This window comes from Danaus plexippus, unplaced genomic scaffold (assembly GCF_018135715.1).
Source record: "Danaus plexippus unplaced genomic scaffold, MEX_DaPlex mxdp_38, whole genome shotgun sequence".
NCBI classification, from domain to species: Eukaryota; Metazoa; Arthropoda; class Insecta; order Lepidoptera; family Nymphalidae; genus Danaus; species Danaus plexippus.
Window position 1 is genome coordinate 1,029,186 of NW_026869859.1, and position 10,235 is coordinate 1,039,420.

At 34.8% G+C, this 10,235-nt stretch overlaps 1 long non-coding RNA gene across 1 annotated transcript; it reads right to left on the minus strand.

Annotated features, from left to right (window-relative positions):
• Positions 1–4,399: 4,399 nt before the first annotated feature.
• On the minus strand, positions 4,400–8,022 carry LOC116778642 (uncharacterized). The gene is made up of 3 exons (XR_004354140.2): positions 7,938–8,022; positions 5,401–7,853; positions 4,400–5,242 (listed from the first exon to the last, which is right to left on the minus strand). It is a non-coding gene; the product is annotated as an uncharacterized LOC116778642 (long non-coding RNA).
• Positions 8,023–10,235: the final 2,213 nt, after the last annotated feature.

Sequence of the window (10,235 nt, forward strand, 5' to 3'; positions counted from 1 at the left end):
CACTATCATTCTTTCATACAACACATAGACCTTCATGAGATACGCAGTACAATCGAATCTGTGAAAAACCAGCTAGATAGTTTTAGCCCTCAATTACATAATAGAACCAACTCATTATATCAACCTCACATGAATTACTTGGAAAATAAGCTTTATAATGTTTTAAACCAATTAAAGTCTTTTGAGACAGATCGTGCAAAGAGAGGCCTCATAGATGGACTCGGGTCAGTGATCAAAAGTATAACGGGAAATCTCGATTATACGGACGCTCAGCATTATGATGAAGCTATAAAATCCCTTCAGGCCAGTGAAAACAAATTAGTCACTGAATTCAATAGTCATGTCAGTCTCTCTAAAGAATGGTCCTCACAGTATTCAAAAATTATAAGTAATATAATAGAAAATCAGAGTCATTTGCAAGCCCTTAATAATGAAATAAGTGAAAGCATTATTACGAGTGATAACGACTTAATTAAGTATGCACATTTAGCTCAGATACTTTTAATTATAACTGATAATGTAGATTCCGTTACCCATGAGCTATATAAACTTCAAAACGTACTAGGTTTTATTAAACTGTCCACCGTGCATCATGCGGTCTTGAATTTAGAAACTATGAATTCAATGATAAGTAATGTTAGAAACCTATATGGCAGGCAGAAGGTGTTAGATTTAGATATTAGGGATTACTTTGATATAGTTAAGATAGGTTCTTATTACGTAGGAAATAAAATAGTTATAGTTTATAAAATCCCCATAGTTTTGCCTTATACTTATGACATGTATAAACTATCTATTATACCTAACCTTAATCAAGAAATCCTTATTCCACCGTTCTCTTACCTAACCTTGTATGAGAAAGATTTCATGTACATAGAGGCAGAATGCCCTAAGTCCAGTAAGTGGTATCTTTGTGAGGATAATCGCCATCTTCAAAGCCAGGAATCCAATGATTGTATCCAGCATCTCATCTTAACTCAGCAACGTGGTTCGTCGTGCAACCCTATCACCGTATCATTGAAGAAGGCAGCTTTTGAGAAACTCGACGATCTACACTACAGCATCAGTTTCCCAGCTCCGACTAAAACTCATTTATCCTGTGGACAAGATTCGTATCGCACACTACACGGCAGCTATCTCGTTACAATTCCTCAAGCATGTTATATTGAAACACCGCAGTTTACATTAACAAACGTCAATAACCGGCTAAAAGGACAAGCGGTGAGAATAATGGACCTGCCCAGCTACAACGTCACTCCAGCCTCAGCATCTAAAATTAAACTGAACTCTATCGATTTGAAGCGTCTTCATGAAATAAACACCAAGGTCGGCTTACAACCTTTGCTGACCCTAGACCAGAACCGAAATTATACACTGTATCACACCACTATCCCTCTCTACGTGGTACTGATGAGTGTAGGCACACTAGCCGCCGCTCTATTATATCGCAAGTATTTCTACAAGCGGACATTACATTCCGGAGACAACCCTGAAGACAACCAGATGGAATTGCAAGCAGTTTACACCATCCCAACACCAACCAGAAGGGTCGATCTCAATCAACCCCCAGCTCAATTCACAACTAACGTTGCCCATACTCGCTGATCTTCAGGAGGGAGGTGTTACGTGACGGTGTCATAGCGATAGTTAAATTAGATATTAAAAGAATTACGGTGTAATCGCAGGCCGCGCTAAGCTTCTAAGTAAACTTGTTCATTCTACACGGGTCTGACTCAGCAGTTCCGTGTGAACAGACTTTTTAGTTTTATATTTCTTTTTCGAATATTTTAGAATATTGTGTCACTATTTGTTCACCCTTCGTACAATATAGTCGAACCAATTAATTGTAATTTAGATTTAAAATTAAATTAAGTCATTTAAATTTTGGTTTCATTGCATCCACCGACCGTCGAAATCATAATTTTATTGTTGTTATTATTGTTATTGTTATTATTATTATTGTTATTATTGTTATTATTGTTATTATTGTTATTATTAGTCAGTCAGTCAGTATTGCGAGATCGTCAGCGAAGGCTAAGATGGATTCTGTGTATTTGTTATTGAACTTGAACCGATACCCCCATTTTTTCTCGTTGCTGATTAGTTTATCTACTAAAATGTTAATAACATATTAAATATTATTGAACACAAGCAACAGCCCTGAAATAGTCCTACATTACTTCTCAAAGTTTTTGAAACTTTAATTTTGAGTAATATGTCGCGATCATATCACTAGTTAGTGATTATTAACAGTAGTTACTGTTGGCAAGTTATACCATTTTAGCACGAATAACATTAGCTCGTGTTGTATCGACCCGAACGCATTCTATAAGTCTATCCAACAAACTGTTATTTGTTTGTCGCTTTTTCTGGCATCTTTTAAGCTCTCCGACAACAAAGTGTTGTGTTCTAGGCATCCAGAAATCCCCGGTAAAAAACCCTTCTGGTGATTCGGCCTAAAATACCTGTTGTTAAGCTTGAACCGCGTCATTCTCGTTTGCGGGAGCGAGAAAAAGATTTAAACTACGGTGTTTGTTAAGGCTATCGGTCTAGTATCTTTTGGTTCCGTAACTCGATCTTTTTGGGAATGGGGACAAAAATTGCTTTCCCGAAGGATTCCGGGATTTGCTTCCTTGACCAGATTTTATCGTATATATTTCTAAGATGTTTACGAACCGATGGACATTTTTTTAATACTATATATGGGATACCATCAGGTCCTGGTGCAGATTTAGACGATTTTCTTTTAATATGATAATCTATTTCCTCCATCATTGATGGAATGCCGTGGAAGTCGAAGCGAGGAATTTCAGGTTTTTGTCCGTCTGGATCCCTATATACTCTGAAACTTTTGGGCACTTCATAGGTGCTTTTAAAATGGTCGTAAATTTGTTCGTTGGTCAAGAGAAGCTTTCTGAGTTCTTTCTTAAAAATGGTTTTCGAGTACTCAAAGGGGTTTTTATCGAAATCTACTTCATGTTTTGCCCGGTCAAAATTGTTGAGATATTCCGCGGTTTGCGCTGATATTCCTTGAATTAATTTAAGAATTGATCTTAACACCCTAACTAGTTGGTGACTAAGGTTATTATCGCCTAAGGCTTTGGCTATACGTAAATTTTTTAGTAATTCCCGTTTTTTTCTCCTCATTTTCACCTTGAACGAATTTTCTTTGTTTTTATGAATGAAAAAAATCAGTCAAATGTAATTTTATTTACAAATGTCTTGTATGTACTACAACTCGCAGTGAATCTAATATCTGTACATCAAATTACAGAAAAGGGTGGTCAAGTTAAATTTGATTCTAAAGGCTGTACTATACTGAACAAACAAAATGTTATTGTAGCAACAGCAACAAAAGATAACAACATGTACCGGCTTAACATGAATACTGATTATGCATACATGTCTGATGTTAAACAGAATGATATATTTTTATGGCACCAAAGGATGGGTCATCTGAACTTTGGCACCTGAAGAAATTAAAAGAGAGTTTCACTAAAGCATTCACATTGTCAGATACACAAGTAAACAATATAACTTGTATAACATGTAAAGAGGACAAGCAAACGAGAATGCCTTTCAAGAGTCAAGGATCACATTCCTCGAAGCCATTGGAACTGATGCATTCTGACTTATGTGGCCCTACGGAAACACAGTCACTAGGAGAGGGTAAATACTTCTTATCATTTTTGGACGATTATACCAAAAAGGTATTTGTGTATATTTTAAACAAGAAAACTGAGGTGTTGTCAAAATTCAAAGAGCTCAAAACAGAAGTTTAAAATCAAACTGAATGTAAACTCAAATGTATTCGGACTGACAACGGCCTGGAATATGTCAACAAACCACTCTCTGATTTCCTAAAAACTGCTGAAATAAGCCATCAAACATCAACTCCGTATACTCTCGAGCAAAATGGAGCTGCAGAGAGGTTAAATAGGACTCTAGTAGAGAAAGCAAAGTGTATGATTCTGAATGATGGCTTGGCAAAGTTTTTCTGGGGTGAGGCTATAAAAACTGCCACATACAGCAGAAATAGATCTCCAACTAGATCTTTATCGTTTAAAACACCTGAAGAGGTTTGGACAGGACATAAACCAAATATAAGTAATATGAAAGTGTTTGGATGTGAAGCCATGGTCCATTTACCGAAAGAAAAACGCAAGAAATGGGATCCAAAAGCACAGAAAATGATCTTTATTGGCTATTGCGATAACACAAAAGGGTACAGGTTCATATTACCAAATACTAAAACTATCATAAAAAGCAGGGATGCTGTATTTCTGGAATCTACTGTGAAGAGGAACTATACTGCTCTGGAATAATCTGAAATAGAAAACAAAACATCAGATATACCTTGTAAAAGTAATAAAGAAATATTAATGCCAAATGAGTCCAATGAAGAAGGAAGGGAAGAACCTTATAACACAGAGAGCTCAGATAATCCTGTTAAAAATAATTCAAATTTAGATGAAAACTTACCAGAAATCAAGATTACTCCTTCCCGAAGCAACATAACATTGAGACCTAGAAACAAAAATAAAGAATAAACCTATGATAACAACAACAAACAACACCTTTGCTATGATGAATGCTTAGTGCCTGAGCAAGTCCCCGAAACATACAGGGAAGCTATTAGATGTGTGAACACTGAAAAATGGAAAAATTCAATTGAAGAAGAACTTGAAGCCCATGAAAGAAATGGAACATGGATATTGGTGAGCATGCCTGAAAATACAAACATCATTGGCTGTAAATGGGTCTTTAGAATAAAAGACCAACCAACAGGTCCTCGCTTCAAGTCCAGGCTTTGTGCAAAGGGTTATGCACAGGCACAAGGTATTGACTATAAGGAAACATACTCACCCACTGTCAGGTATGATTCCATACATTTATTGTTATCTCTAGCTGCTCAAAATGGTTATGAAATTCTTCAACTTGACACGAAGACAGCTTTTCTGTATGGGGAACTAGAAGAAAACATATATATGTATCCCCCTGAAGGTCTAATACATGAACCCAATAAAGTATGTAAATTGATAAAGTCACTGTATGGTCTTAAACAAGCACCACGGTGCTGGAACACTAAATTCTATTCTGTACTTCAAAAATTTGGTTTCATAAATAGTGAAGCAGACCAATGTGTATCTGTTGCAAATACTAAAGGAACAAAGTATTATCTCTGTATTTATGTGATGTGATGATGGGCTTCTATTTTGTAAATCAAAGTCGGTTCTGCAATCTGTAACAAATGATTTGAAAGCAATATTAGATATGACAATATGCCCACCTGGAAACTTTGTTGGAATGGATATTCAAGTTTCTCACAAGTACATCTTCATACATCAATCCAAGTATATCAAACAGTTGCTAAATTAATTTAATATGAATAATGCTAACCCCAACAGTGTTCCAGTTAACCCTCATTCAAAACTAGAGAAAAGCGAGCACCAGCCTGACAAGAATCTTACTTATAGAGAAGCTGTTGGTTCTTTGATGAATGTCGCCATAGTAAGCAGACCATACATAATGTTTGCTGTTAGCTTAGTAAGTAGATTTTTGAATTGCTACAATGAAACTCACTGGACAGCTGTCAAGAAGATTCTAAAGTATCTCAAAGACACTATCAATTATGGCCAGAGTTTCTGAAAACCTTCTGAATTAGTAGGCTACAGTAATGCTGATTATGCTAATGACATCACAACTAGAAGATCAACAACTGGATACATTTTTATCAAATGTGGAGCTGCTGTAACATGGTGCAGTCAAAGGCAACACATTGTCGCTCTATCGACTACGGAAGCGGAATTTATGGCCGCCTGTGCTGCCACCAAAGAAGCCATTTGGATTAAACAATTATTGTCATTTTGGTGAATTTCAGCAACAAATAGTAGTGATAAATATAGACAGTCAAAATGCAATAAGCGTTATTAAAAATGGAAATTTTCATAAGAGGTGTAAACATATAGACACTAAATATCATTTTATAAAAGAAAAGTTTTATGCTAAAGTTATTGATCTAAAATATGTTTCAACATGCAATCAACTTGCTGATTTTATTTTAGATAAATTCCAATCTATGAGAGACCAAATTGGCATGTTATCCATAGATATGTTGTGTAATCTTTAATATAATTAAGTAAGTTTACTTTGTTTCGTTTGTAATTAATTTAGTACATGAAAGGCTCAAATTTGGCAGGAGTGTTGAACTAATTATTAAATTTTGCCTTTCCATACTAAGTCCATGTACATACATATATAATACTTTACTAGATGTAAATATATAGTCTGTGACAGCTCAACTAATATAAATTGTCTATGATTCTGTGGTACAACAAGTGTAGTTTATTTTCACCAAAATTCCTTTATTTTATAATAAAATTATCAGTAATAATCAAAATTTACACTGTCTATAACGAAAACATTTTTTTTCTAAACATTGTATATTGTAACATCAAGTGTTATTATGCCTTTTGCCTTTTTAACGCCATTAATTGTTTTTAAGTTGGTAGTGTTATTATAACTCAGTTCTTTATTTTTTATCCTTAGAAGTTTTGAATTTATCAATGAGACATTTGAACCCGAGTCATATATACCAAATATTTAAATGTTTCTGTTTAATGTTAATTTTACTTTAATTAATGGCGGCACTAGTTGTTTTTTTGTACTTCACTTTGTAGTTCACATTCCAATTCTGAATTATTTATAAGACTTATTTGTTTTTTCTTTTTTTGACTATTTATTTTTGTCTTGAACCAACAGTTACCTTCTGAATGATACAACACTCCTTTGTTCTACTTCTCACAAATTTTACATTTTTCCTTTATTGGCTTGGTATTATTTTTTTTTGAATTTTATGGATCTTTTCTTTGTAACAAAATGTTCCAACTTTCCCAGATCATTAAATAAGTCTTGTGTGTATGTAATATTCTCTTTGTCAATTCTATCTGTAATGAAGTCTGGTAAGCCGGCAGCAATAATATCTATAAGAGTGCCCTGGTCCATTGTTTTTCTTGTTTCAAGTAAGAGTTTTTCCTTTTTTATTGCATATTCTAACAGAGAGCCTCCTGCTTGATATTTGAAAGATAAAGCATAGTTGCTTGTAGTCCATCCTTTATTACCAAATGTTTTTAAGAAGTTTCTTTTCCATGCTGACTATTCTGACTGTAAGGTAAATTTAATCATCATGGATGTTTACCAATAAGTGCATGATTTTTCTTGAAAAAATCTAAGAATTTCAATCTTTTCTTCAATTGTTCCTAAATCAAACCTTGCACATTCTTTTTCAAAAACCTACATCCACTGACATGCATTTAAATTTTTTCTATCAAACTGTTCAATCACAAATTTCTCTGTTAATTTTCTTATATTTTATTTTTCTGTTTTCTGCTGAACATCAATAAATTTTTCTAAAATTTTTACTACAGGATTTCCAGTGCTCTTTCTATAACTAATAGCCAGTTGTTCCTGGGTTATTTCTTCAAGACATTAGTCCTGAAAGATCATATTTTCAGCTTCGTCAAAGTATGTTTGTAAAATACTCTCAGTTACTTTTATCCATACACTTCTTGTTTGATATCTTTTTTTTATGTGTTTCTCACTGTAACAAACGATTTTAAAGTTTGTATTTGTTTATGAAGTGAAGCTGCTTGATACTCTTCAGGGATTAGGTACACCTTGTCATCTGTCGTGGCTATTGAGGTTATGGCAATGTAGTTAGACTTTCCGTCGGCCGTTGGATTGTATTTAAACGTAAGTTGTAGCTTTTTCCATTTTCAGACAGTAAATGTCGTTTTATAAGATATAATATTGTGATTTGGATGACACAATCAATTAAAAGATTAATGGTTTCTCTGTAAGAAAAGATCTTATTGTTAGGTGTTCTACCAATGTTACAATCTATACTAGGTTCACAATAAAAAGTTTACAACACTAACCTGTAAGTAAGTGTTACCGACATATTAATCCTTGATATGGAATATCACATTTTGTTTGTTAAATGACGTTAATATTTATAATAACTTCTAATAGTATTAAATTATGACAACTTAACTTATATCGATTTAAAGGAAATGTTTTACCGATTTATTTTTGTAAAGTGATAGTTTTTTTTTACGTAGGGTATTATTTTATTTTGTTTTTGAGTATGGTATGTTTTTTTAATATGGTATGTTTTTTAAAACGGAACTCGATCGGTCACTCGCTGTTGGATACCGATCGAGACGGTTGTGCTTGAAAGTATAAAATCATTTTAAAGTATCAAGGTGTTTTCTTGTAATCGACTCATCAGGTTATAGCCTACCACTTCTAGTAAAAGCGTTATTAGAATAAAACTCCCAAATACGGCTCCTGAGCGTGATCGAAAGAAGTGTATATTACATAAGGAAACGACATTTAAAGCTATTAATTTACAATGTCGATTCTAATACAACAATTAAAGTAAATATGATCTATTCTACAAGTCCTCTTCGTGGCAACAGTATTGAGTATCGTTATACGTTATACAATTTAAAATAAACCACATATAACAATATTTGGTGTTTTTCTATGACACATGAAGAACATTTTTTTTTTTTTCAAAAATATACCCACTTTAAAAAGAATAAATATGACGGTAAAACTGAGTCGAGAACAAGAACGGCGTAGGGCTGAAAGTCCTCCTCAGTCAAATGTTATAAGCCAGCAGTTGGAAACAATCTTGAACCGTCTGACGGCACTGGAGCAACGACCGACATCCTTGGAGCGCGGGCCAATGACGCTGCGTGCTTCAACGCTGGAGACGAGCTGTGAGACCGAAGACATGCGGCGCGATCTGCGCGAGTCAGTGCCATTACCCGCACTTACCGAGAGACCGCTACTATCTCGGGTTTCTACGGCGACCACTACACAGGTTGTTGAGGAGTTTTTAGAAGTGATAACCTCCTTCAACACGGTGAGACGAACCCAGTACTATGTCTCAAATTTTGACTCTAATTTACGTTGTTATATAGTGAGTTGTTAGATAATAGGTTATACGGTCATACAGTAAATGGCAAAGGGCTAGTAGTTCCCGGACTTTGCCAAGTGGAAAATTGTTGAAATGCACCATGATGTCATACGTCACATAGTATTAAAACGTTGTACTAATCTAATAAAATCTGAGTTTTGGTTTCCTAAAATAACCCGTTTTATCAAAAAGTATGTAACTTCTCGTTTACACTATGCTTATGGGAAGGGAATATATGGCAGGAAGGAAGGATTATTATATCCTATACCTTAACCGACGGAACCATTTAGGATGATGCATGTTGATCAATTTGGTCCATTTTGTAGGACTAAGAAAGATGATGTCTATATATTAGTAGTATCCGACGCATTTTCTAAATTTGTTATAGTAGAACCTACTAGAACTATTAATTTAATAGAAACAATTAGAATGCTCAAAAGAATATTCTTATTATTAAGGTACTCAGATAGGATAGTTACGGATCACGGCAAAGCATTTACAAGCAGGTATTTCAAAAAGCATGCTTCCGAAAAGCAATTCAAACATACTCTTGATGCAATTGCGTTCCCACGTGCTAACGGACAAGTCGAACGCACTATAATATGACTATACTCGTTCTATATAGTCGTTCTGCTAAGGTTAATGTTAATATTTTAGTGGTTGGTAAAATGGAAAATAATGGTATTGTAAAATGCGATGAGTTTTATTCACACACACTAGAAAGAAGGGACGACATAGAGCAATGCAGAACATGATATAGGGGCAAGCCGCAGGGTTGCCAGCATAAGTATACATAGACAAATTTGGTTGCGTTCATATTCTAACAGTTATAAACTAGATAACGTATACTCTGGACCTTATATTATAATCAAGTGTATTGGTAATGACAGATACAGAATTAAAAGCATTAAGGGTCTAAGAGATTACAAAAACTTTACGGGTCTAGCCTCTGGCGATACTTTGCGAACTTATCATAGCATAGCTCCTGTATCTGACAATGCCAGCAGTTCCAATGAGCATTTGGAGTCGGAAGACCTTAGGTACTGATCTTCTGGAAAGCTAATAACCATTTCTGGAGCAATTATTACAGGATGGCCGACTGTAACGCCATGTCATAAGCCGAGTCCAGCCGACGCCCGAGCCAGATGAAAGTGGTGCCATGACAGTAAGCAGCCAAAACTGTCTGCAATTATCCAATCATAGATTTAGCCAATCACTGAGTTCAGCCAATCATTAAATTTAGACCACC